The following is a 27451-nucleotide window of genomic DNA, read 5'->3' on the forward strand; positions in this document are numbered from 1 at the left end:
GTTGTTGCTCTGAGGATTAGTAAAGCAAATAACAGTGCTCATCATAGTTCTTATAATCTTGTTAAGCGTTAAAGTGAGTGATCTACATATTTGTCTCCCTCCACTGGATTATAAACTACTTAAATACATGTGTATGGCCTTGCATATCTTCTTGTTGCCACTTCAACTCCATCACAATCACAATTAGCACCACTTTGAAATACATGCACTTACATATAAATAAGCATTCAGTAAATATTGAATGAATTTGAATTTTTGTTTTTAATTCTTGGAACATTTGGGAGATTGTCTTATTCATACTGTGGTTGGAAATAACAGAGCCCAATTTAAAGTAATTTAAGCAATTTTTTTTTTTTTTTTTTTTAAAAGAGGAATGGATCTTATTGGAATATTATGGATTATTATGGAAGCCTAGGACAGGTGGGTCTCTCAAGGGGCTGAAGTCAGGTCCTGGGAAATCATTAGCAATACAGACTATTTTCCCTGCCCATCTGTCCCTTTTCTTTTCCACAGAGATACCTGCTTCATTAATTCTCTCTGCTTAGTGGCTTGCACGTGACAGGAAGAAAAATAAATTTATTTTTACTCTAATGTTTAATCTCTTTTCTATTGACCAGCTCAGCTGACTGATCATCTCTTGGCATCTTCTGTTTCTGTCAGGAAGTCTGCTTGCTGTTCCTTTGGGGACATTTTTTTTTTTCTTTCTTGTAGCTTTTAAGATCTTATTTATATTACGTTGGCACAAAAATAATCATGACAACATAATATAAATAATCTAATACTTTATGTTGTGTATTTTCATTATGATGTACCTGTGAGTTTGTTTTTATTTATTTATCTTGGAATTTGTACTTTTTCATCCAAAGATTAAATTGTATATTTCTCCTGGAAAATTCTGAGCCACTGTCTCTTCCAAAATTGCCACTGCTTTTTCTTCTTTTTTCCTCTCTCCCCTATTTAAACTCAGGCTACTGTTTTTCCTATCATCTGTCTCTTCTTCTCCCTTATATTTTATTTATCTTAATCTCTTGTACTATATTTCAAATGATTCAAATCTATCTTCAATTCAGATCTGTGTACTACTTAAGTCGCCAGTGGCAATTCAGTAATTAAGATCTGTCTACTATTTAAGTCACCTGTAGAGGCTATGTTTACTTGTTTATTTGTTTCAGAGACTGTATTTTTTTGCTAGGCCAAGGTGGCCTACTTATCTTTTTATAATGTCCTGTAGCAGTGACAAATATCAGTACTAAATCCAGTTTTAGAAAAATACTAATCTAATGTGGGATAGATTTTTTTGGCAAAATACATTAAATGTCACTAATTGCACAGTAAATACGAGGTAACTAACGTGAAATCACACCACTATCTTATTTAGAGCAACATGGACTTGGTTTTACCTTTCAGGATGAGCACATTTCCAAAAAATGAGATTACTAGTGAAAGATTTCACTGGTAATTAGGAAGAAAGCTTTAAAATGATAATACATCAGAGTGTCTTGCAGCTGATATGTGACAGGTAGGACATGTTATTTATAAAGTAGTTCCAGCCTTACGCACTAAAGTTATCAGCCTTTCTTCTTTCTAAAAATGAGCAAGAAGTTAAGAAATTCCTTCAAGTGGTGTCTGGTCATGCAGCAGTGCTGAGAAGGGATAGTGAGAGTAGTATCCTGGTGGGGCAGAGGGGTTGGATGTAGACATCATTAATAATCATGGTTTAGCTTCTAAATACACTAGCAATATGACTTCTGATTTGTAATCTTAGGTAAAATAGAGATAAATTGAAAAGGCCAGTAATACTACGGTAAGATTAATAAACTGCACATCAAAAACGAACTACATGAGGGCTCTGTTTGCAGTGAGGTTTCACAAGACAAGTCACCTGCATTTTTCTTTTTACATCTGACTTGCAAACCACTCTTGTAGACATTTCAAAAATTCTCTCCATTTTCAGTTTCCTGAATCCTCCAGGCATACAAAAGTGCCAACCTGGATTGTTATATCTCTAGGCACCCATCAAGTTTTACCAACTCTTGCTTCATCTTGGTGAGATCCTGCCTTATGTGCCCATCCTTCAGAAGATGCATCTTATTCCCCACTAGAATGTTGTACACATTGGGTCAGAAATGCTTAATCTCTAGGGTTCTTTGTCCTATGAGGTTTTCTAAACTCCAAAGCTATTGATGAAGGAACAACTCAATATAACATTGGTGCCCAAGTAGGAAAGAGGCCTCAGGTGATCTTGACCTTCCTGCCCAGCTGTGTCCCATAGAGCCAACCCCATATACTTTCCTTTTGCTTCAGGGTCATCTATGGGGTTCTCTGGTGTTTGTCCCTGTGAAGACCATGAGCAAGCAGGTCTTGACATAGGTTCTGTCACAATAATCACCAGCTTCTTTAGCATGGCAGCCATCATTCACAGAGTTCTATGAGACATGATCAGCATGATAGAGAGGTTTCACAAAGTACATTAAACTTATCAGAAAACAGGCAATCAAGCAGGAAGTCCAAATCCAGTTGCTGCTCTACCAGTCATGAGTTTAAAGACTCCTGTGGGTTGGTACAGTGAGGAGTGCAAGCAAACTTTTAAAATATTAAAGATATTTATTTTAAAATTGTTTTTAGGTAATTTTATTATTTCTTTTTCTTCTCATATGGTACTTCATATTTGCTGCTTAGTCTAATTTCTTCCTATCATATTAGGCTGGTGCAAAATTAATTGTTTTTGCACCAACCTAATAGATTGACATATATATTAATAGGGTTTGGCTCTGTTTCCTCACCCAAATCTCACCTTGAATTGTAATCCTCATAATCCCCAGGTGTCAAGGGCAGGACCAGGTGGAGGTAATTGGATTATGGTGGTGATTTCCCCCATCCTGTTCTCATGATAGTCTTATCAGATCTGATGATCTTATAAGCATCTGACACTTCCTCTGTTTGCATTCATTCTCTCTCCTGCTGCTCTGTGAAGAGGTACCTTCCACCATGATTTTAAGTTTCCTGAGGCCTCCAAGACATGCAGCACTGTGAGTCAATTAAACTTCTTTCCTTTATAAATTACCCTGTCTTGGGTACTGTGAGAATGAACTAATACACGTATATAATTTTTATCTCTGAATTTATCTTTAGAAAGAAAGATATTCTAAGGTTCTGCATTTCTAAGTGGTGGTATCATGGTTGTTGATGGTACACAGCAATGGTACCAAGAAAATCTGAGCAGGTACAAAAAGTATGTCCTTTTATACCTTCCAAGACCTGGAATTATCAGCCTAAAATTATTATAATTTTCGTGTTACCTCCCAAGATCATAAGCATATCTTTTTTTTGTCTTGTGCATAGAGTGCAATTCCAACTGCCCACCATGTATGGAACTTTTGGCTTCAAGTATCATACCTACGAGGCATAAAGCCCCAGTTCTTGGGGTATATATCAGACATGCTATTCCTAAAAGTAGCCCTGCTTCACCTTCTACTTACAGTGAGGATTTTCTCTGTTTTCAACACTTAGGAATTTCACTTTTATCCCTTTTAACTTATTACAATTATATTTTTATTTTTATTTTTTTATTTCTAAGTGTTTGGAACAAGAGTTGCAGAGTTATTGCATCAGCTTAGTCTACCATTTAGACCAGAATCTTGAATTCACTATACCTTGGTCCCAATTCCAAATATCAGGATGGGGAGAGTGATTGACTCAGATTATATCTGATCACTCTTGGATGAATCAATTACAAGTTGTGCAACATTATGTAATAGAAACGTGTCTGCTAGGGGCCACCTATGTGTGTGAAAGGGCATCCTACATTATAAGGTTGCTAGGCAACCTATAACATTTACAGGATAAAATATTTACCATAAATATTTACCATAGAAATCCCAAGAAATATTTTTACTCATTTTTATTCTCTGCTTAGATTTCTTCATCTTAAAAATCAAGATGGCAAATTTTCTGCTTATTATATGTTTTAAAGTTGACTTGTTTAAAACCATCATGTTCAAAGAGATATATATCTGGCCTTATATAAATTTTAGATATCCTTCACAAAAATGAAGGAAGTAATCATCATTTGATGTATGATTTGGGTTTTCTGTAGACATCCATGTAATAAAAATGAGCAATAGGCTCTTATTCCCACCAGATGATAAATGAAAATATGAAAATAACAATATATAAAATATTTCCCTTAATAAGTTTCACTGTGGGTTGTGGTTTTAGTTGTTGTTGTCTGTTTTTGTGGTTTTTAAAAGCTTCAAAGCAGCCTGAGTGATTGGTTAATGAAAGAGGTAGAGCCTTCATATTATGAAATGTTATCATCATCGAATTGATTATTGGCAGGAATAGGGTTTCAATTTAGCATTGCAGGGTTCACACAATTGGATACTCCCATGTCTGTAAAAAGAAAACTCTTGCCTGGGGCTGAAAATGAGTGTTTGCCTAAGCTTAGGTAACAGGGAAATAAACCTTGCATATATGTAGAGATAAACAAAATGCCTTAAGAAACATGGTAGATCTGCATCCTATTCCAAAGGAAATTCAAGAATTTATTCACATTGGCAAGCTTTTTGTAAAGAGTCTATTACTTAAATATATTTCAGATCTTCCTCTTCAGCTCTTATTCCTGATAACCGAGTATTACGTCTCTTATCTCTAACATAGCCCATGCATTCCTTTAAAATTACCAAGTGGATTCTGTCTGTTTACCTTCCTTTCTAGTGCACTTCAAGGAATATACTGTTAGAAACTTAAGTCAGCAATATATGTCAAGTAAAGAGTGTGTGCTCATTATAAGCCTGCCAATAACTCATATTTGTACAGTATTTTTTTCCAAAATATGTTTGCTACATTGCTCATTCGATCTTCAAGACAACACTGTAAGAGTTAAATTTTATAACTAAGTCCAGAAAAGCTTAGAGGTCTTTCTGGTATTTAATCCACTAACATAATTCTCCAAAAACATATTTGTTGAATGAATGAAGTAGTAGGAATACTGAGTTGGAGTTTTAAGGCCTTATTTTTTTTTTAAATCCTAGCCTTTCAGTTTGGTAGTTTGGAGAATATTGGGAAAGTCAGTTAATATTTCTGAATCTGTTTCCTCATCTATACATACAAAACAATAATACTTGATTTACATGTTTCTTGTTTGGATTTGGTGAATTAGGGAATGTGAATACCATTTTTACAGGATCTGGCCTACACTACATGCTTAATATATATTTGTGGAATAACTGAAGTTATATCAAAGTATTGCTTGATAATTTTCTACTTCAGATTTAGCTTCAGGTTAATTCTAAGATTTTCAATTTTCTTCTATGTATTTCATCATTAACAATATTTATCTTAGCTCTGTTCTCCTTTGTGGGGAGCAAGGGCATTGCTTCACCAATATGACTCTGAGAAGGATTAAATATTTGAAAGAATAAATTACACATGCAACTTTTAATCTCGTCTGTGGACACAGCCTCATCATTGTTACAAAGACTATTTTATGTAATATAAGTAGATGCATTTCATAATCCAACTCCTCTCTGCTACTATTAGCTGCCTGGAACACTGCATTGAGAATAGTTCCAAGGCCAATCTGGTTTAATAGAAAAGAACCCCATGTGTTTTTAGCAATAATTACCCTTAATACAAGAGAACAAGAAGAACCCTTTTGCCTCACCTATAATACTCCCTCAGTTATAGAAAGAATTTTTTTTTTCTTTGAGACAGTATCTCACTCTGGCACCCAGACTAGAGTGCAGTGGCATGATTACCGCTTCCTGCAGCCTCGACCTCCAAGGCTCAAGTTATCCTCCTACCTCAGCGTCTTGAGTAACTAGGACCACAGGTGCATACTACCATGCCCAGCTAGTTATTATTATTATTGTTATTATTATTAGTTGTAGAGACAGGGGCTCACTATGTTGCCCACACTGGGTTTGAACTTCTGTTCAAATAACTTTTAAGAGCTTAAATAAATCACATTAATGGATATATTATTTTAGAGAGGTAACCCAGCAAAGAAATGTTGAGACATAATGATAGTGATGTAAGCAATTGTTAGGTCTTAGAAGTCTTTACAGACCATGCTATGGAGCTTAGATACAACTCTCAGATGTTGGATGTCATCAGTATGGAAAAATATGAGTGACATGGATGATTTTCTTTCAGTTATCAGTGATTCTTAAGCCTGATTGACACATTAGCTTTAACTGAAGAGCTTTTACAAATTACTGACAAATGGGAAGAACACAGAGGATTTTTAAAGGCAGTGAAAGTACTGTTTATGAAACTATAATAGTGGACACACATTACTATAAATTTGTATAAACCCATCAAATGTATAATACCCAGAGTAAACTTTAATGTAAATTATTGACTTTGGGTGATAATGATGAGTCAATATAGGTTCATTAACTACAACAAATGTATCACTCAGGTGAGGGGTGTTAATCATGCATGTGTGGGGACAGGGAGTATATGGGAAATCTCTGTATCTTCTGCTTGATATGGGGTATATGGGAAATATATTTTCTGCTCAATTTGGATATAGACCCAAATCTCCTCTAAAAATAACTTCCCTAAAAAAATAAATTCTCTTAAAAAAAATACTGATATCCCTTGCCCTACCTGAGACCAAGTAATCATAAGGTCTGGGTGGAGCCCAAGCAAAAGTGCTTTATTAAAGTGATTCCAATGGATAGCCAGTGTTAAAAACTATTGAGTGTTGAAAACTACTGAGCTTGATCAATCTTTGCTTTAATTATATCCACTTGCTTCATCCTGGGATGAAGTATTTGACTGGAAGCCTTCTCAATAATATAAATATTATATTAACATATATGTTATAAGTTATATGTATTATATACTATATTCTTACAATAAATTAAATTAAGTTTTTTTTTCAAACTCCCAAATACATGCAGTTTCCTTTTGAGAAGCTGTAATTTTCTACCTCTAAAAAAATCACATCATAAAAATAATGCCCTGATTTGGCTAGTTGCTAGTCTATGGGAAAGAAACTTGGGATTGCCTTAAAAAGAAAGATATTGCAAAAATGCCAATGGCTACAATAGTCTCCTGTTTAGAAGAAATGAGGAACCAAGCTTAGCTAGTTGAAAGAAAAAATGGAAATAACGATAATGCTTTAAAGGTGATATGCTAGTCTAGTGTTTCTCAAATTAGGGCCCTTGGACTATCAGAAGTCTGTGGAGGTCTACAGTCTCTCCCTGATAACTGATCTTTAATTTGGCCTTTTCCTTTTTTAACCATAATCTAAAAGTACTGGTAGAACCGTGTGCTGGTTTACCTGGATGACCACCTTTCAACTAAATGTGGCATTGAGATTTTAGTGTCCACATTGGTATTTGTGTTTACAACCAGATGGATGCCAAATAGTGCTATAGTCGACCCTTAAACAACATAGCTTTGACCCGCACAGGTCCACTTAGATGGGAATTTTGTTTTAATAAAAGTTACACTGAGTGTGCCGCTTCTCCTGCCTCCCCTTTCACCTCCTCTATCTCTTCTGCTTGACCACCTCTGAGACAGCAAGACCAACCTTCCTTTTCTTCTTCCTCCTCAGCTCATACAATGTGAAGATGACAGGGATGAAGACCTTTATGATATGTTTTCTCTTACGATAGTCTCAATAATAACATTTTCTATTCTCTAACTTAATTTATTGTAAGAATATAGTATATAATACTTATAACTTACAACATATGTGTTAATATAATATTTATATTATTGAGAAGGCTTCCAGTCAAATACTAACAGGCTACTTGTTAAGTTTTTAAGGAATCAAGAGTTATACACAAATTTTACATGGCATGGGGGATTGGCATCCTTAACCCCCACATTTTTCAAGGGTCAAGTATACTTTAATTGTTCTGAGCTAATAAAAAAGAACAGGGGAGGACTTAATATGTAATGATCCATTCAAGCCAAATGCATGAATGGTCTCAAGAACCACTTGTTTGAATGCAATGTAAATAACACAAAAAATTTCTGGGAAAATTGAATTGTTATATGGCACACACTAATGATATGCCATGCATTTCAAAAAAAAAATTCAGAAGTAGTTAACATCATATGGAAATTGCAAGAAGGTGACATAATTACAATAAACATCATTTGACATACTAAAATAATGATTTTTTTATATGGATTGTATTTGATTACAGTTTTTATTATATGTAAGTTGTAAATCTCTTTTGGTTTAATATTTGTATAGGGACTATTAGCATATGGAACTTAAATCATTTAATCATATGCATACGTAAATAATACAAAAATAATTTAAGTCAAATGTAGGAGTTCTAGCAGAATTACTTTTATTTGTTAAGGGTATATTACTTCAGTTTGAGAAAAAAATGAGATCTTTTTTTCAACAGATGATTTTTGCAATTGATAACTTCTAGTCTTACAGATAGATGGATGATTAGTATAGTTAGAATGTCTATTTTTTTTTTATTATACTTTAAGTTCTGGGATATATATGCAGAATGTGCAGATTTGTTACATAGGTATACATGTGCCATAGTGGTTTGCTGCACCCATAAACCCGTCATCTACATTAGGTATTTCTCCTAATGCTATCCCTCCCCTAGCCCCCCACCCCCTGACAGGCCCTGGTGTGTGATGTTCCCCTTACTGTGTCCATGTGTTCTTATTGTTCACCTCCCACTTATGAGTGAGTACATGCAGTATTTGGTTTTCTGTTCCTGTGTTAGTTTGCTGAAAATGATGGTTTCCAGCTTCATCCATGTCCCTGCAAAGGACATGAGCTCATCCTTTATTTATGGCTGCATACTATTCCATGGTCTATATGTGCCACATTTTCTTTATCCAGTCTATCACTGATGGACATTTGGGTTGGTTCCAAGTCTTTGCTATTATGAACAGTGCTGCAATAAACATACATGTGCATGTGTCTTTATAGTAGAATGATTTATAAGCCTTTGGGTATATACTGAGTAGTGGGATTGCTGAGTCAAATGGTATTTCTGGTTCTCCATCTTTGAAGAATCACCACACTGTGTTCCACAACGGCTGAACTAATTTACACTCCCACCAACAATGTAAAAGCATTCCTATTTCTCCACATCCTCTCCAGCATCTGTTGTTTCCTGACTTTTTAATAATCGCCATTCTTCCTGGCATCAGATGGTGTCTCCTTGTGGTTTTGATTTGCATTTCTCTAATGGCCAGTGATGGTGAGCTTTTTTTCGTATGTTTCTTGGCCATATCAATGTATTCTTTTGACAAGTGTCTGTTCATATCCTTTGCTCACTTTTTGATGGGGTTGATTTTTTCTTGTAAATTTGTTTATATTATTTGTAGATTCTGGATATTAGCCCTTTGTCAGATCGATAGATTGCAAAAATTTTCTCCCATTCTGTAGATATCCTATTCACTTTGATGATACTTTTTTTTATTTTATTTTATTTTATTTTTTTTTTATTTTGCAATGCAGAAGCTCTTTAGGTTAATTAGATCCCATTTGTCCATTTTGGCTTTTATTGCCATTGCTTTTGGTGCTTCAGTCATGAAATCTTTGCCTATGCCTATGTCCTGAATGGTATTGCCAAGGTTTTCTTCTAGGGTTTTTATGGTTTTAGGTCTTAGGTTTAATTCTTTAATCCATCTTGAGTTAGTTTTTGTATAAGGTGTAAGGGGAGGGGTCCAGTTTCATTTTTCTGCATATGGCTAGCTAGTTTTCCCAAAACCATTAAATAGGGAATCCTTTCCCCATTGCTTGTTTTTTGTCAGGTTTGTCTAAGATCAGATGGTTGTAGATGTGTGGTGTTATTTCTGAGGCCTCTGTTTAGTTAGTTCCATTAGTCTATATATCTATTTTGGTGCCAGTACCATGCTGTTTTGGTTACTGTAGCATTGTAGTATAGATTAAAGTCAAATAGCATGATGCCTCCAGCTTTGTTCATGTTGCTTAGGATTGTCTTGGCTATACAGGCTGTTTTTTGGTTCCTTGTGAAATTCAAAGTAGCTTTTTCTAATTCTGTGAAGAAAGTCAGTGGTAGCTTGATGGGGATAGCATTGAATCTATAAATTACTTTGGCAGTATGGCCATTTTCATGATACTGATTCTTCCTATCCATGAGCACGGAATGTGTTTCCATTTGTTTGTGTCCTCTTTTATTTCCTTGAGCAGTGGTTTGTAGTTCTCTTTAAAGAGCTCCTTCACATCCCTTGTAAGTTGTATTCCTAGGCATTTAATTCTCTTTGTAGCAATTGTGAATGGGAATTCACTCATGATTTGGCTCTCTATTATTCGTGCATAGGAATGCATGTGATTTTTTGCTCATTGATTTTCTATCTTTAGACTTTGCTGAAGTTGCTTTCAGCTTAAGGAGATTTTGGGCTGAGACGATGGGGTTTTCTAAATATACAATCATGTCCTCTGCAAACAGAGACAATTTACTTCCTCTCTTCCTATGTGAATACCTTTTATTTCTTTCTCTTGCCTGATTGCCCTGGCCAGAACTTCCAACACTGTGTTGAATAGGAGTAGTGAGAGTAGGCATTCTTTGTCTTGTGCCGGATTTCAAAGGGAATGCTTCCAGTTTTTGCCCCTTCAGTATGATATTGGCTATGGGTCTGTCATAAATAGCTCTTATTATTTTGAGATACAATCCATCAATACCTAGTTCATCGAGAGTTTTTAGCATGAAGGCTGTTGAATTTTATCAAAGGCCTTTTCTGCATCTATTGAGATAATCATGTGGTTTTTGTCATTGGTTCTGTTTATGTGATGGATTACATTTATTGATTTGCTTTTGTTGAACCAGCCTTGCATCCCAGGGATGAAGCCAACTTGATCTTGGTGGATAAGCTTTTTGATGTGCTGCTGGATTCAGTTTGCCAGTAGTTTATTGAGGATTTTTGCATTGATGTTCATCAGGGATATTGGCCTGAAATTTTCTTTTTTTGTGTGTGCACCTCTGCCAGGTTTTGGTATCAGGATGATGCTGGCCTCATAAAATAAGTTAGAGAGGAGTCCTTCTTTTTCTATTGTTTGGAATAGTTTCAGAAAGAGTATTACCAGCTCCTCTTTGTACTTCTGGTAGAATTTGGCTGTGAATCCGTCTGGTCCTGGGCTTTTTTTGGTTGGCAGCCTATTAATTACTGCCTGAATTTCAGAACTTGTTATTGGCCTATTTAGGGATTCATCTTCTTCCTGGTTAATTTTAGGAGGGTGTATGTGTCCAGGAATTTATCCTACTACATTTTCTAGTTTATTTGCGTAGAGGTGTTTATAGTATTCTCTTATGTTAGTTTGTGTTTCTGTGAGATCATTAATGATGTCCCCATTATCATTTTTTATTGTGTCTATTTGTTTCTTCTCTCTTTTCTTCCTTATTAGTCTGGCTAGCGGCCTATTTATTATATGTTGATCTTTTCAAAAAACCAGCTCCTGGCTTCATTGATTTTTTTGAAGGGTTTTTTGTGTCTCTGACTCCTTCAGCTCTGCTCTGATCTTAGTCATTTCTTGTCTTCTGCTAACTTTTGAGTTTGTTTACTCTTGCTTCTATAGCTCTTTTTAATTGTGATTTTAGGTTGTCAATTTTAGATCTTTCCTGCTTTCTTCTGTGGGCATGTAGTGCGATAAATTTCCCTCTAAATATATTTCTATTATACAAGAACTATAGAATCTTAGCAAATAATCTTTAAACCCTAGAAATTTAATTTAAAAACCCACCTCACTAATATTTTAGTTTCTACTTTTTGAGAACTTAACTTGATTTATTTTCAACAATTAAAGGATTTATAGTTCATAAATCATTTTAGGCAATCATGTGATGATTTTATTCTTATGAAAAGTCATGGTTGCAAATATATTTTTTAGAGCCAGACTTTCCTAAGTACAAATTCCTCTTGTGCTATTTACACTTGAGTGACCTCGGGCAAAGTACATAACTTCTCAAAGAACCTGACCCATGTGAAGATATTATTGGTACCTATATCAGGCAATTGTGAAGATTACCTAGATAATCTATGTGAAATGACCTAGATAAAACAGAAAAGTATGGTATTCATTAATATCTTTTCTGTGTGTGACTTGATCAAAAGTTTTATGGATAAGAGTAAGAGATCTGCCAGTCTCTGGTTTTCCGCTTATGTAATACAATCTCCTAGTTTTCTCATCTGCAACATAAGATTGTTAGAGCACCCTCTTTTGTGACTTCATTGATCTTAATCTCTTAATTCCTCAATGAAAGGACATGTGATTTAAATTATGTCTACCCTACCTTACCTGAAATCCTTAGGGTCAGATGTGTTTTAAAATTCAGAAATATTTGGATTTTACAAAGGTTACACATTGTGCGTACCAAGTATTACATAACAGTCCCCAGCAGGATCTGGCACAGAACTTCATAATCAAATGTATTAGTATTTCTACCATAAAGTATATGAATAGTCACACTAAGTAGAGAACACAAAAACTATTATATAAATAGCATTACATTATTTTATGTTAGATTTCTGCCACCAAATGAGTTTTGATATCAAGACTATATAAAACTTTTCATTTTATGAAAGTTTTAAATTTTAGGGTTAGAGATAAGCATTTATGCACCTGTGTAAACTACTCCACGGATTGCTTCCACCACTAGAAGCATGCTGTAATAAAAATATGATACAATAAAACTCAAAATTTTGGATTCAGAAACTCTAATTCCATCCTTGATTCTTACTGTCTAGCTTTGTGAAATCAGTTAACTATATTTCTCTGAATCTTAGTTTCTATATTTGTAAAACCAAAGTTTGAATAAGAAATTTTACAGGGTTCCTCGTAAGATTAATAGTATATTTCTTTTAGGGAGAAGTGAAGGGGGAAAAAGAAATACATGTATTTATTATCACTGAACTGTACATTTTAAAATGGTAAAGACAGTAAATTTTATATGCATATTTTACCTCAATTAAAAACTACATAAAAATTTTAAGTAGTCTATCTTAAATGAATGAAACTATGGACGTTATTAGATTAACTATAACTAACTAATTCATTCAATGCATAAATATTTATTAAGCCTTACTATATGCCAGCACTTTTCAAAGTCTTGTAGACACTGTGATGAGCAATTCTGTTCTCATTAAATTTATATTCTAGTGGAATGGAGACTAACAAAAAAAAAAAAACCCAGCAGATAAATAAACAAGAACATTTCATATACTGATTGATGCTATAATGAAATTTAAAAAGAAAATAATTATAGAGAGTAACATGGGACAGATATTTCAAGTTCAGTAGTAGAAAAGACTTCTCTGTGGAGGTGACATTTGAGTTTGAATCACAAGGATAAGAGGTTAGTTCTATGAAAATATAGGGGCAGAGCATTCCAGAAAGAAAAGATGACAAATACAAAAGCCCTAAGGCAGGAAATAGGCCTGTAGAACTGAAATATAGAAGTTAATAAGAACGTTACAGGAGATGAAGCTAGAGGAAAATGTAAGGTCAAGATTGTATTGGGTTTTGCAAGCCATAGTAAGAAAGTAAAGATTGAAACCAACCTTTTGCCTTAAGAATGCTTGTATAAGACCTATTAATCCCCAGAGACCTATTATAACCAGTCCAAAGGAATAAAGCCTCTATTTGTCTCAAGGAAATGTTAAAATGAAAATAAAATTCAGTGATACCAAATCAAAATTCCAGTGAAATATCAAATCAATAGCTATAAGAAATAAAATAAATGCCATCATTTGATTGAGGTGCTAAAACAAATTGCTTCCAATGGTTTCTAGAACCTTTGTACAGAAACAAGCCATAAATAAGTTTATTAGCAACAGTATTAGAATAATTATCTGACAGTACATCTCCAGGTATTGTAGGCCAAGTGCAAAATCAGACAAATAAGAGAAAAAGCCAGATACTATATAAACTGGAAAGATATGAATTGTAAATATCAAAAGATACTCCTCAAATTCATTTAATGTAGAAACTTTTCTCTGTTCTTAGCAACACAGAACTATTAATTATTGAAATATTTTATTGTATATTACCAATACTTATTGGATGTATATCAATTCCAATTACACAAATACCAGGAAGCTTATTTTAAAAGCAAAACACATTTGTAAATGGTCAGAACTCCAAAGATGGTGGCTATTGCTATCAATTTCTATAAATGAAGCAATTAGAGTTTACATAGCTTAAAAGAGAAACTGACATATTAATACCTACTGCTTACCAGATTCTGTCTTCCTTAGGGCCACATAACAAGTCCCTAAACCAGCATATATAAATCCATCTATGCTTTGCCATAGTTCCTGAAGACATCCTTTGTACAAAGGTAAGTTTCCTAAGAATCCCAGCAATTTTTAAAATAAATTCAACTCAAAGTATTCAGACTATGAGCTTAGCCATTGTTTTCAGGTGTGTAGGCAATAAGTACAAGCTAGAGTACCTATAGTAAAAAAAAATTCAACCTTTGGCGGAACAGAGTCAAAAGATATAGTACAAAGATCAATGCCATCTGAAATATATGTGAATGCCTAGAAATGTGATTATCAGTAAAATGAAATTTATACTCCGTTTTCTATACTATAATAGCAACTAGTAAAATCATCCTATGCCTTTGCTTCACACAAGATAATGTCTTTCCCTCTTTAAAGGAAATTGTAAAAACATTCTTTCCAGTCTGCATCCAATAAGATAAGGCACTCTGATGATATATTTTAAGTTCTAGTAATAAAAGGATGTGTCAGCATCCTTACCACCTAAAGACCATAAATAGCACAGTTTGTTCAGCCTCCTGAAAGATGTTCTCAGAGTTCAGACCCAATTCTATTAAGCACTAGTCCCAACCCAATTTATATATGATTAGAAGATACACATGTCCTTGGATTGTTCTCTCTATAAAACATTCTAGTGGGCGGGTAAAGATAGCTCTACACTGTACCTTTTCTTCTAATATTATTCTTCTCCTTCTTCCACCTGCATTATCCAAAGGGACAGTGATTTAGGTTACATGTATGATGAATTCTCTGAAGATCTAACACTGACTCAAGTGGATGCTCCAGAATTCATCCTAGAACTTGACCTAGAGATCTGTTTTGCTTGGTGTGTCACTTATGGGCTTCCTTAAAGTCCAAGCTTACAAAATAATTTAAAGTCACATTGAAAGAAAAAAAAAAGATGTTAATTGCTTTTGGTTTCCACAGCAAAACAAAAACCATCCACTCACCTTTTATTGACAAGTGACATATTGAGAATAAGAGATATTTTCTCAAGCAGTTTGCCTTATAAAGAAATTTTAGAATTAGAAAACTTAGTTTTAGAATTACAAAAAGATTTTACTTCCCCTCAGCAGGGGCACTGGTGGCATTTCAGACAAGAAAGAGATTCATTATATAAATCTGTCCCACCCATTTGAAGACTATTCATTTTTTTCCTGGAAGTTTTTCACTAACTGCCAATATGCCCTCAGTCATGTGACAAACAAAAAATTCTCACCAACACTTACAAACAAGCCTTGAGCATTGTAACACCCTTGAGTTGAGAACCACAAAAACTACTTCATTCTGCAATGAATAGACTTCGAAATAAAATGCTTTGCTAGAGGATACAAAGACAGGAACTGTCAGAATTGGGACTATTTAGTGCTTTTTCCATAAGAACACACCTGTCTCTGAGAAAAACATACAATAAAAACGAGACCAATTTTCCTCATTTTCTCCATGGAAAGCTAGTTGATAACATCATCAAATAATTAGAGTGGGGAATGATGTAATCTATCTAAGTCATTGGCACTACATAGAAATATAATGCAAATAAGAAACAATCTTCCAAAACTGACAAAAATATTTGACTGCTTCTAGCAACCTATTTAACACTTAGTCAAGAGTGCATTGAAAAGAGTGAAAGAGTAAGTAAATATAGATAAGAATACTTTCTTTGACTTCAACTGACTGTACAACCTTAAATTATACTATTTATATATTCTCTCCAGGCCTCAGTTTCTCCAAATGTAAAATAATGCATTTGAGTTATTCTTAATGATTTCCTACATGAGAAATTTTTCATTTCATGGTTTTCAAACAGATTTCACTTAATGCAGTTCAAGTTTATTTTATATTATGCAAAGATAGGTAAGAGAATTCCAGTCCCTTATAAGACTCCTCCATTTATACAGTTTTATTCTACTATAGACAGGGAGTGGAGTTTTCTGGGTAATCAATAAGCTGGCAAACAAAAGAATATATCATGTATTACCAGTAGTATAATTTATTCCTTCAGCAAACATTTACTATTGAGTATTGTTTTCCCTGATTTCAAGGAAAGCATAGCCTGGTCAACAAGTTAGGTATATACACAGATCATTAAAATACATTGTGGGGCAGGCGTGGTGGCTCACGCCTGTAATCCCAGCACTTTGGGAGGCCAAGGCAGGTGGATCACCTGAGGTTGGGAGTTCGAGACCAGCTTGACCAACATGGAGAAACTCCATCTCTATTAAAAATACAAAATTAGCCAGTGTGGTGGCACAAGCCTGTAGTCCCAGCTACTTGGGAGGCTGAGGCAGGAGAATGACTTGAACCTGGGAGGCAGAGGTTGCAGTGAGCTGAGATCACGCCATTGCACTACAGCCTAAGCAACAAAAGCAAAACTCTGTCTCAAAAAAAAAAAAAAAAAAAAAAAATACAATGTGATAAGCATTATAATTACAAATATAATTATTAGACAAAGCAATGAATTGCATTTACCGTTACAGTGGTAATACAAATAAATTTAAAATGTGATTTGCTGATTAAACAAATAGATTAATCATTGCTTTTGGGTTTGTTGTTATGGATATAAAATATTAAAAGACCATAGAAAGAAGGATATTCTAATTAATATAGGACTCCAGTTACTAAAATATCAAATGAGTATTTTTTCCCAACTATTTTTGCTAAAGTGATTTTAAGAAAATGAATGGATTGTGGAGTATAAAAAATTGGTGTCAGTTCCAGCACTGACACTTAGATGTTAGGTGGCTTTTAGACAAATTTTATCACCCCTTAGAGCCTGTGTCATAATTTGTAAAATTAAGAGAGTTGTTGTAAGCAATACATAAGGTAATGCATATAAAGTGACAAGTTCATAGAAGATCTTTTACCAATATTAAATATCTTCTCATTTTCAGTGGGGAAAAAATTTAATGTCATGTACCCGCCTTCAGAGATAGTATTTTCTATCAAATTGTATTTTCCAAAAATAGTTGCAAAATTTTTTGTTCCACATGCTCTTGCTAAAGTTTGTCATCCCTGTTGAGATGTAGAGTGTACGAATCCTTCCCTTGAACCTTTTGTAGCACTTGTAGTAGCTTTTGTGACTACTTGCCTCAATTAATAGAGTTTGGCAGAAGTTATGTTGTATTTCTTTCAAGATAGTCTCAAAAGGAGATGTAGCTTCTGTCTGACTCCCTCTTTCTTGAACTATGTATATTTGGACCCTCAGATAACATTAAGACTTCTGGTTGCTCTGAAGTAGCCACGGTGGAAGAATTTCATGGAGAAACCATACAAAGATAGAGCAAAGATGCCCCAGCTAGAAAGATAAATAACCATTTTGTGATTCTTGGCTAAAAAGTACATTCAAAACCATAAGTGTCCTCATTGTTACAAATGTCCTAAATCAGAGCATATGATAAAAACAGGAGAAAACAAATTATCAGCTCCTGTTCCCTGATGATTTGAAAAGTATGAGTGCAATTTTTCTAAATAATAAATAACAGGCACAAGTAAACATCTAGCTCATGAAATCAAAATCTTCAAATACAGAAGGAAAGAAATGCCCATAAAAGAAGATAAAATTTTTGAAAGCTAATTTACTAAGTATATTCTTTGTAGCTGTTTTGACAAGTTGCATGTAATATTCTTTTAGAAATCTAGTGAAAAAAATCTATCCTAATATGAAATATTGGCAGATGACATTCATGCAAGCAGCAGCTAGGGATTATAGGAAAGTGATTTTTTTTTAAGATGCATGTTATTATTATGCTATCAAAGTCTTAAAATATTAGAATGAGTGATTTTTCTTTAAAAGACTGTTTTTGGTAAGAATACATAATACGTTTCTTTAACTGTATGTAATATTAGCACTTCATTACTAAATTAATTTGTATATGAACATCTGGATTCTCCTCAAAAGAGAGGATTCTAATATCAAGAAATCTAGATTCTTACAGTAAAACAAACAAAGACATCAACAATAAGAATAGATTGGTACTATAAGTTATAAGCTTAAGAGTTAGGCTTGGTTTAAATTATGGCTTCACTCAAATCCAGCTGCGTAGCTTCGGGCAAACTGCTTAACTTTTCTGAGCCTTAAATTCTGCTTATGTAAAAGCAGTGAAACAATACATTTACCCAGTGGGTTGTTGCAAAGAATAAATGAAATAAGATATGCAAAGTTCTTATCACAGGACATAGTACATATTTGGTGCTCAATATGTTTTAGTTCCTTGTAATTCTTCCTTATATATGCAGTTTTTAATTTAGAAAAGAGTAGGTATTGCTTAAGGATGACTTGCTTTCATCAGAAACTACACCAGTGCACTAAACAGATGGAAAGAAAATATAGCTTCACCCCTTAATATCTCACTTCAATCCCTCTCCTCAGCTCTTTACTATAGAGGGAGGGTTACATTCATCCCTTTCTCCTCCATATTTCTGGCTCTGCCCATGGTAAGGTAGCTATTTCTACCCAGCAATAAATAGTACAGTATTGACTTTTTTCCTTCGGTTTTAACCCTCCAGAAGGAAGAGAACTGGTAAGTAAAATGATTCATACTTCAAAGCCCCACTCTGACCTAACACACATCAGCTCCACATACCTCCTTTGTTACACCCCAAACCTGTATTGGTTCTATAAATGGTCCTCTCTACCTGTCTAGGGTACCTGTGTTGGGCACCTTATGTCTCTGGAGAAAATCAAATTACTTCAGCAATTGGTAATTGCACCAGATTTATGATCTCCAAGCTCTGTGGGGCCTTCACTACTGCTGAGTTATCCCGAGTCTTCTATCACCACCCTTCTGTATCTCTTAGCAGATTATGGTCTCTTGAAGTTATCAGACAGTTTTTGACTTCCATACTATCTACAGAACTATTTATACCTGTACTTGTATTTTAATCCTCCCCTCTTGACTCAGAATAATGGTGTCTCTTATGTTCATTAAGGGCAGCTAAGTCACCAAGAGCACTGAAATGAATACTTGAAAATTTACAGAAGTAGTAGATGCCAAAATTGTGTGCGATTGACATGGCTTTTCAAACTGAGTATCTCTCTTTGTAACATGTTCCATTTGGTCTTTGGAAAATTCTTAATTGTATGCTGCACACACACCCATTTGCTGTCTTTTCAGTTAAGTTTATACTTCTAAACACACTGTTTGTAGTCTAAAATTTAACACATTAGTTTATGTTCTAGTCCAACATTTTATTCTTTAATTATAAGAGACCACCTAATGCAAATATGTTTCTTTCAGTAGATTAGCCTGTGTTTTTTTTAAATAACAAAACAAAAAACAAGCCACCTAGCTTTCCTAGCTGTGACAGGTGTCTGTTTTCAAAAAAATAATCTTAAACAAACTACCAGTCTTTCATAACTGAGTGCATTAATTACTTCACCTTAAAATATGTATAAGATAATGCCTTAAATTCACAGGGCAAAAAGAGCAAATGCTTGCAAAAGATTAAAAGAACACAATTTACAGATATTGGCAAAAACTTAGAACTCCAGCTTCTATGAACTTTCCCAAATAAATCTATAAAGCTCATAATACAGTGCCTGTTACTTAGAAAGTATATACTCAGCAAACCATAGCTATTTATCTTCTGTGTCAAGAATTATTTCCACAATTTGAATCAAGTGTTATATGGAACTTTGTACCATGATTTTATCTCTTAATAATCTTAAATTCAAACTCTTATAATACTTTATGGTAACTTATCTCATAGAAATTACAGAATGGAAATCAATGTTATCTCTGATTCTATGAAATGAACTAGATTTATGAATTGGGAGCAGCACCCAAACAACATAATGACTACTACTACTACAAAAAAAAAAAAAGTCAATATTTTGAAAACTAATTTTATTACAAATGAAGTAATTTTTCAAAATTTAAAAAAGTTAAAATAGAAATTTTTAAAAACTATAGATAAAAATGTCATTGTCAAATCCCCATGTTGTTCTTACTGAAATTAACTAAAGGTAATTTCATATAATAATATTGTCACTGATGTTTTAATAATCAAAACTCTAACAGCTGAGAAAATAAATTGTGTGTATGTTTCAATTTTGCACCTATGTTATTATCAGCCTCAGGTAGTAAGCTTTACTCAGGATAGCAATCCATCAAAAATGCATCCTGAATATTTACTAAATTACTATACTATTTGACTTCAATCTCCTATCTTAATAGTTCTTCACTCCTTTTTCAACTCCTATCCTTTAACCTCACAGAGCTATCCACCACTTTAATCTTTTTATTTTTTCTCAGTTTACTGGTCCCTTTTCATTTTGTTCTTTAGCCAGCTTGAAACTAATGACTGTTCATTTGAACTATTTGCTCACCAATGTCTTTGATTTCTTATAGTGCAATTCTTCAGGTGCAACTCTTCAGCAAAATCCAAATCCAAATCCCGGGTAAATACTGCATCTGGTCTCTCTCAACTCACACCTAGGGAATGAAGCTCTGTGGGAAAGGAACTCACACACACTAAGAGCAACTTCTAAGTAGTCAGTTTCCACACTCAGCTAGTCACTGTCCTTTAATCAACTTCCCCTCTCATTTCCCTCAAAAAACTTCTCAATCATCACCATCTGCCTCCAAGTCCTTAGTTGTCTTTAGCTCCTCATTTTGACAGGTTAGATAGCCCTCAGTCTCCTAATAAAATTGAGGTCATTAGGTGTGTTCTCCCTGCATAGTTATACCACAGCCAGACCTAGAAAGCAAACCCACAGTCACAGCCATCCTCACCCTATGCCTTTTTCCTACTCTCTTCAGTTCTGCTCTCCCATCTATAGCAGAGGTTGGCAAACCTGTGGGTCAAATCTGGCTTGCTACATGTTTTCATAAATGAATTCTTATCAAAAACAGCCATGCCAATTTGTTTATATATTTTCTGTGGCTGCTTCAATGCTACAAGGGCAGAGTTGGGTAGTTGGGTAGTTGCTACAGATATCTCATGGTCCTCAAAACCTAAAATATTTACTATCTAGACCTTTACTGGAAAAGTTTCCTGATCTCTGATTTATATCCTTGACATCCTCCTCTTTCCTAAATCTTTTCCTTCAGCCTGAAAATATGGTCAACCATGTTCTAGTCTAAAAATGTTAGTTTAGGGTGTTTTGGTTTTTTATTTTGCTTTGCTCCAACTCTCTCTAGGTGTATACCAATTTCTCTCTAGCCTTTCTCATAAAACTTCTCCAGGGAGTATGTCATATTCTCTTTATCCACTTTTTTTTTTTTATTTCTTTTTTCCTGTAACCTGATTTTTGCCCTACTACTTTGTTGACATTTGCTCATATTAAAATTAATGATGAGCTTCTATCTGTCAAAGTTAAATTTTAAATGTCTAATCCTAAACTAATTGACTCGTCTTTAGGCACACTCCCCTTAAAACTCTGTCATCCAGCATTCTTAGCAAAGGATCATTTCTAGAGGCTTCCAACTTTATGCTGTCACTAACTGGAATTACTCTTAATTATTATGTTATTATTATACTCTTAATGTTATTATACTCTTAATATATTATTATAACCTTAATAATTATATGAAGTTGTTGCTTCAGATATAAGGGATTAATTTTACTACTCCAGTCTGAGAAAACTAATCAAGTCACCACAATATTGTAGTAAATGGGAGAAGAAAAGCTACTGGAGATATCAGTTAATACACAACCTCCACCCTCACCATATAGGATGCAAACAAATACTTGCCCTTGAAGAACACATTCGCCCCAATTACCCTTCCTTCTCTCTCTTCTAGGGTCATCACCATTGTCTATTCACTAGCGAAAACTGACCAAAAGATGCCCAAGACACCTTGGAGTGCAAGGCTTTCTCAGTTATCTCCTAAAGTGAAGAATAATAACCACATAAGGAACACAGGGCCTTTATTTCTCTTGGAAAATTGACATTCCTATGGACTAATGATAAAAATGTTTCTGGAAAATGCGTGAGATACCCTTTTAGAGATGCAGATGATTAATCACAATTTAACTTCTTATAATGATGACTGGCACAGGATATGCAAATAGAAATCAAATGTAGAAACCAACAACACATGTTCACTTATTTAATATGGAACTTCCATATTCTTGAATATAAACCAGTACATTAATGAGCAAAAGTATAATAAAATTGAAAGAACATAATCAGCTTTCTTTTAGGGTAGGAAGACAGCTAGTTAGGATTCTTCCTCACTTATCAATTAAAAGAGCCATGAAACTAACAAGGAGAAACAAATATGCAAAATCACTGATAATTGCAGTCAACATTTTACAAGTACCTGGAAGGGGGAAAAAACCCCTTTTTAATTCTATTGTGGTAGGGATGAATTAACTGTCTCTATCTGACATATTTTTTGATTTTTAAAACTAAATAAAATCAGTTAGAAAGCTAGTGGAAAGACACATATGTTGACTTCTACTCTATATCCCTATCAAAGATTCATGGGATCTTTCCCTCTAAGTAAAGCAGCATAGCAGCCATGGATCTCACATGGGAAAGCTCTTTCAGATTAGAACAGAGATATCCCTTTCTCATACCTCTACCTCACACTCTGTCGTCCCACAAAATCTCAATTTTGGGAAGGACTTTAATATTGATGCTCTGATGTCCCACCTAAGTACAATTAAGATGTAAAGGTTGTAATAATACAATTAATAAGGTAGATGTAATAACCATGAATGAAAACTTTTATCCCATAGAAAATATACCTTTTTTTTCCTCCAAATTTCTGGTTTAATAAGGACTTTTTATTTTGAGGAAAAGAGGTCCCAAACATCAAGCTGTTCACAAAAATAACCCACAGTATCAACTTTAGAAAACAAATATTAAGACTGTAACACTATTTTTCTAGAGGATGCATTTGACAGGCCAACTCTCATTCACAAAAATACATTGTTACATTTGTGTTGAACCTCCCCACACATCACACTTATGTGGGGGTGTAACACACATACTTGTAACTCAAAGCTGCTTTCAGGAGCTACTCAACTAAATGAGATTGCCTTTACAGTCACAGAAGCAGCTACTGAACTTATGTATGAATGAAAAAATCTGTACTCCCTGCATAACAAGAGATTATTCTGGAGACTGTTGATGAAAACTATACATCCTTTTTATTAAGTCATAAAGATGTATCAAAATTAAAAGCAAAAATTACATTCTTAACAAAACTAGTAGGAGATTCAAAGGAAGTGAAAATGGTACTAGGCGCAGGGCAATAAGAATTAATGAACATAGGAAGGACAAGGATGAGGAGAACAGTGAGCATGTGCTGAAGATACTAGGAGAGTGTGTGTCCGGAATTGGTGGGTTCTTGGTCTTGGTGACTTAAAGAATGAAGCCGCGAACCCTCGTGGTGAGCATTACAGTACTTAAAGATGGTGTGTGTGGAATTTGCTCCTTCAGATGTTCAGACGTGTCCGGAGTTTCTTCCTTCTGGTGGGTTGTTGGTCTGGCTGACTTCAGGAGTGAAGCTGCAGACCTTCACGGTGAATGTTACAGCTCTTAAGGCGGTGAGTCTGGAGTTGCTCCTACCTCCCAGTGGGTTTGTGATCTGGCTGGCTTCAGAATTGAAGCTGCAGACCTTTGCCATGAGGGTTACAGCTCATACAGGCAGCATGGACCCAAAGAGTGAGCAGCAGCAAGATTTAGTGCAAGGAGCTAAAGAACAAAGTTTCCACAGTGTGGAAGGGGACCCAAGCGGGTTGCCACCACTGGTTCTGGCAGCCTGCTTTTATTCCCTTATCTCACCCCACCCACATCCTGCTGATTGATCCATTTTACACATTGCTGATTGGTCCATTTTACAGAGAGCTGATTGGTCCGTTTTGACAGGGTGCTGATTGGTGCGTTTACAATCCCTGTGCTAGACACAGAGTGCCACTAGACACAAAAGTTCTCCAAGTCCCCACTAGATTAGCTAGACACAGAGCACTGATTGGTACTTTCACAAACCTTGAGCTAGACACAGGGTGCTCATTGGTACCTTTACAATCCTCCAGCTAGACACAAAGTGCTGATTGGTACATTTAAAATCCTCCAGCTAGACATAAATGCTGTAGGAGTCCCCACCAGATTAGCTAGATACACAGTGCTGATTGATGCATCCATAAACCTCGAGCTAGGCACAGAGTGCTGATTGGTGCATTTACAATCCTCCAGCTAGATATAAAAGTTCTCCAAGTCCCCACCTGACTCAGGAGCCTCAGGCATAGCTGGCTGCAGGTCCTGAGACCAGCCCCATGGGGAGGCAGCTGAGGCCCAGTGAGAATTTGAGTAAGGTGTGGGCGGGTCAGTAGTGCTCAGGGACCCCGTGCACCCTAGGCAGCTGCTGGCCCCGGTGCTAAGCCCCTCACTTCCCAGGCCAGCGGTGCCCACCGCTGCTCTGAGTGCAGGGCCCGCCAAGTCCATGCCCACCCGAACTCACTCACTCACGCTGGCCAGCGAGTGCAGCCGGCAGCCCCAGTTCCCGCCCACGCCTCTGCCTCCACACCTCCCAGCAAGCAGAGGGAGCCAGCTCTGCCTCGGGCAGCCCAGACAGGGGCTCCCACAGTGCAGCAGCCGGCTGAAGGCTCCTCAAGTGAGGCCAGAGCAGACGCCAAGGCGGAAGAGGCACCAAGAGCCAGCGAGGGCTGCCAGCACGCTGTCAGCTCTCAAGAAGATCTGGTGAAAAATTTGATCTTAGACAAGTGCCTAGGTAAAGAAATAATGGTATAAGATTTCTAAACCCCACTATGTGCTTCAGAGTCATCCTCACCATTGGCGCTGTCTCCGTCATCCTCTCCTTCCTCAGCCTCTTTGTCTTCATCCTTGATCAACTCCAGCTGGTCATCCCCCCAGTCTTCATTATCATCATCATCCAGTAGGTCCCCCTCCTCAGCAGGGTTATCTGCACCCCCCTCAGACTCCAACTTCAAATTAGTCTCATCTTTCTTCAAGGAGCTGCTGCTCTGCTCCGCTTCTGACTTGTTTTTCATCTCTACTGCTTGTTTGCTCTGTTCCTTTTCAATTTTTTCCAGGTTTTCCAGGAGATAATCCATTTTTTGTTTTATCTAGGCCAATTCCTTCTTAACCGCCTGAAGGTCATCTCCTTTCAACTTTCCAGACTTGGAAGATACCCGCTGTCCACTCTTAGAATTGAAGCCACTTTTTTCCCTTCTTGAGGTGTTTCCTGATACACACGGATGTTTCAAGGGCACTACACCTCCAGCAATAGGAGGAGGAGGAGGTACACGTGCTGAGTAACTGTACCTCGTATTACAATAATCCCGCTGAAAATCATAGTCCAGGTCAAAAGAAGAGCGCTGCATCGCTGCAGATTGTTTCACGCCTGCTTTTCCTCCGTTCAGTTTTGGTGCTGCAGTCAGGTTAATATCTAAAACCTGACCAGCAATCATTCTGCCATCCTCTCCTGCTACAGCAGCCTGGGCATTTCTCTCATTAACATATTGAACGAAGCAAAGCCCTTATGAACAGAGCAGCCCACAATTTTGCCATACTTCGGAAAGATTGCCTCCACATCAGATTTCTTGACCACAAGAGTGTTGAGATTCCCAGTGAATACACGGGTGTTCATGGAACGAGGATCTATCTTGTTGGTAACGTTGCTGGCCATTGTGTTTGATGATAGGGTTTCTCAGAAAGCCAAAAATGTAGCTGAAGATCCAAAAAAATCTCATAGGAGTGGGGAGGGAGAAGAGATCTGATTCTGAGTCTCATACTCCTGGGTTCTAGGTGGAGAACCCGACTGCTGTTCGAGGTGGGTATTGCGGCCACAACTGCTCAGTCTTTTTCTCTTCACAAAAAGAAAATATGCCTTCTTTTAACACATCATGGAACTATACAAAATTTTATCATTTATTATGTCACAAAAAGTAGGTATATATTAAAGGCAAAATTCTCTGACCACAGTGATTTAAAGCTAGAAACTAAAACTAGCCTAAAACTAATGTGTTGGAATAAAACTAAATACATCCTAGCCTTTCAAAAATTGCATAAAAAGGAAATAAAATCGACCACTTAGTCATAAAATAAGAATGTAATATATTACATTTATGGGACACTTTCAAACATATTCAGAGACTAATTACTAGACTTAAAGCACTATGGTTATTTCTGAAAGAATAAAAATAAGATGAGTCTATATATCAAGATATTAGAAAAAAATGCAATCAAAATAAAAATAGAATGAAACAGTAAAAAGAAAATTAGAAAATAATTACAGCACAAAAACTAGTAAGAAACAGAACACTGGGTTCTTAAAAGAGACAATGAAATAGATGAACTTCTCACAGATCTAATGAAGACAAAAATAATATATACGTTGGGACTAAGGAAAAGAATATAACCACAAATACAAAGAAACTATTTTAAAATGGTAAAGGAATTTTATATATATATATGTTACTCTGGATTACCTACAAACATAAACTAGGAACTATAAAACATAAGGAGGATGCTTTGTCACAAAAGCAAAGACTAGGGTTTGGATGCAAGCTATACTGCGTACTAGTTATAGATAAGTTACTCAACTGCTTTGAGCCACATTTTCTTTGTCTGTAAAATAAGAATTGAAAATATCTTTAATAATAATGTTTTCAGAAGTATTGCTCATGTCATTGTCATCATTGTTGTAATTCTCTTTTCTTCCTCTTCATTATTAATATTCACCCCCTTGGAGGAAAACTTGATATGTACCCGAACAAGTTGAAACTTAAAAGCTATTTTCCCAACCAATACTTTAATCCATCCATAAGAACCAGGTGCAATGCATACCATTTACCTTATTACTTATTTTTCCCCAAATGCAAGTATTAGCAACATTCATTGCATCTGAGAATATAAAACCTTAATGACATATCCTCCAAGGGAAAAAACTCTTGCCCAACTTATAAGACTTGCAAGGATTGATTCCACTTAATAATGAACGTAGTGCTCTTAGAGTTATATAATTGTCATTAAACACATAGGTATCAAATTTAAAGAAAACCAAGAAGCAGAGCTAAACAACGTCGACACTAAAAAAATGAAAAGTTAGGAATTTTTTTCTCTCACTTATCAGTAAACCTGAAGGCTTAATATAAGCCTGGAAGATTCTAAAAACAAGAAGGATGCTTTATTTGTATTAGTCCTTAAAAATCTTAGAATGAGTTAAAAATAAAAAACAGTAAAACTGGAGCTCTCAGATTTATGTATGTCCTTAGGCTTTTTCTTACA

The 27451-nt window shown here is 35.5% G+C and overlaps 1 protein-coding gene and 1 pseudogene across 7 annotated transcripts in view; both read right to left on the reverse strand.

Moving 5' to 3' along the window:
- The window catches only part of DLG2 (discs large MAGUK scaffold protein 2), a 2222296-nt gene that overhangs the window by 1540658 nt on the left and 654187 nt on the right, over positions 1-27451 (reverse strand). The window lies entirely within an intron of this gene.
- On the reverse strand, positions 21427-25967 carry LOC140712589 (heterogeneous nuclear ribonucleoprotein C-like; annotated as a pseudogene).

Source organism: Chlorocebus sabaeus, chromosome 1, assembly GCF_047675955.1.
Source record: "Chlorocebus sabaeus isolate Y175 chromosome 1, mChlSab1.0.hap1, whole genome shotgun sequence".
NCBI lineage: Eukaryota > Metazoa > Chordata > Mammalia > Primates > Cercopithecidae > Chlorocebus > Chlorocebus sabaeus.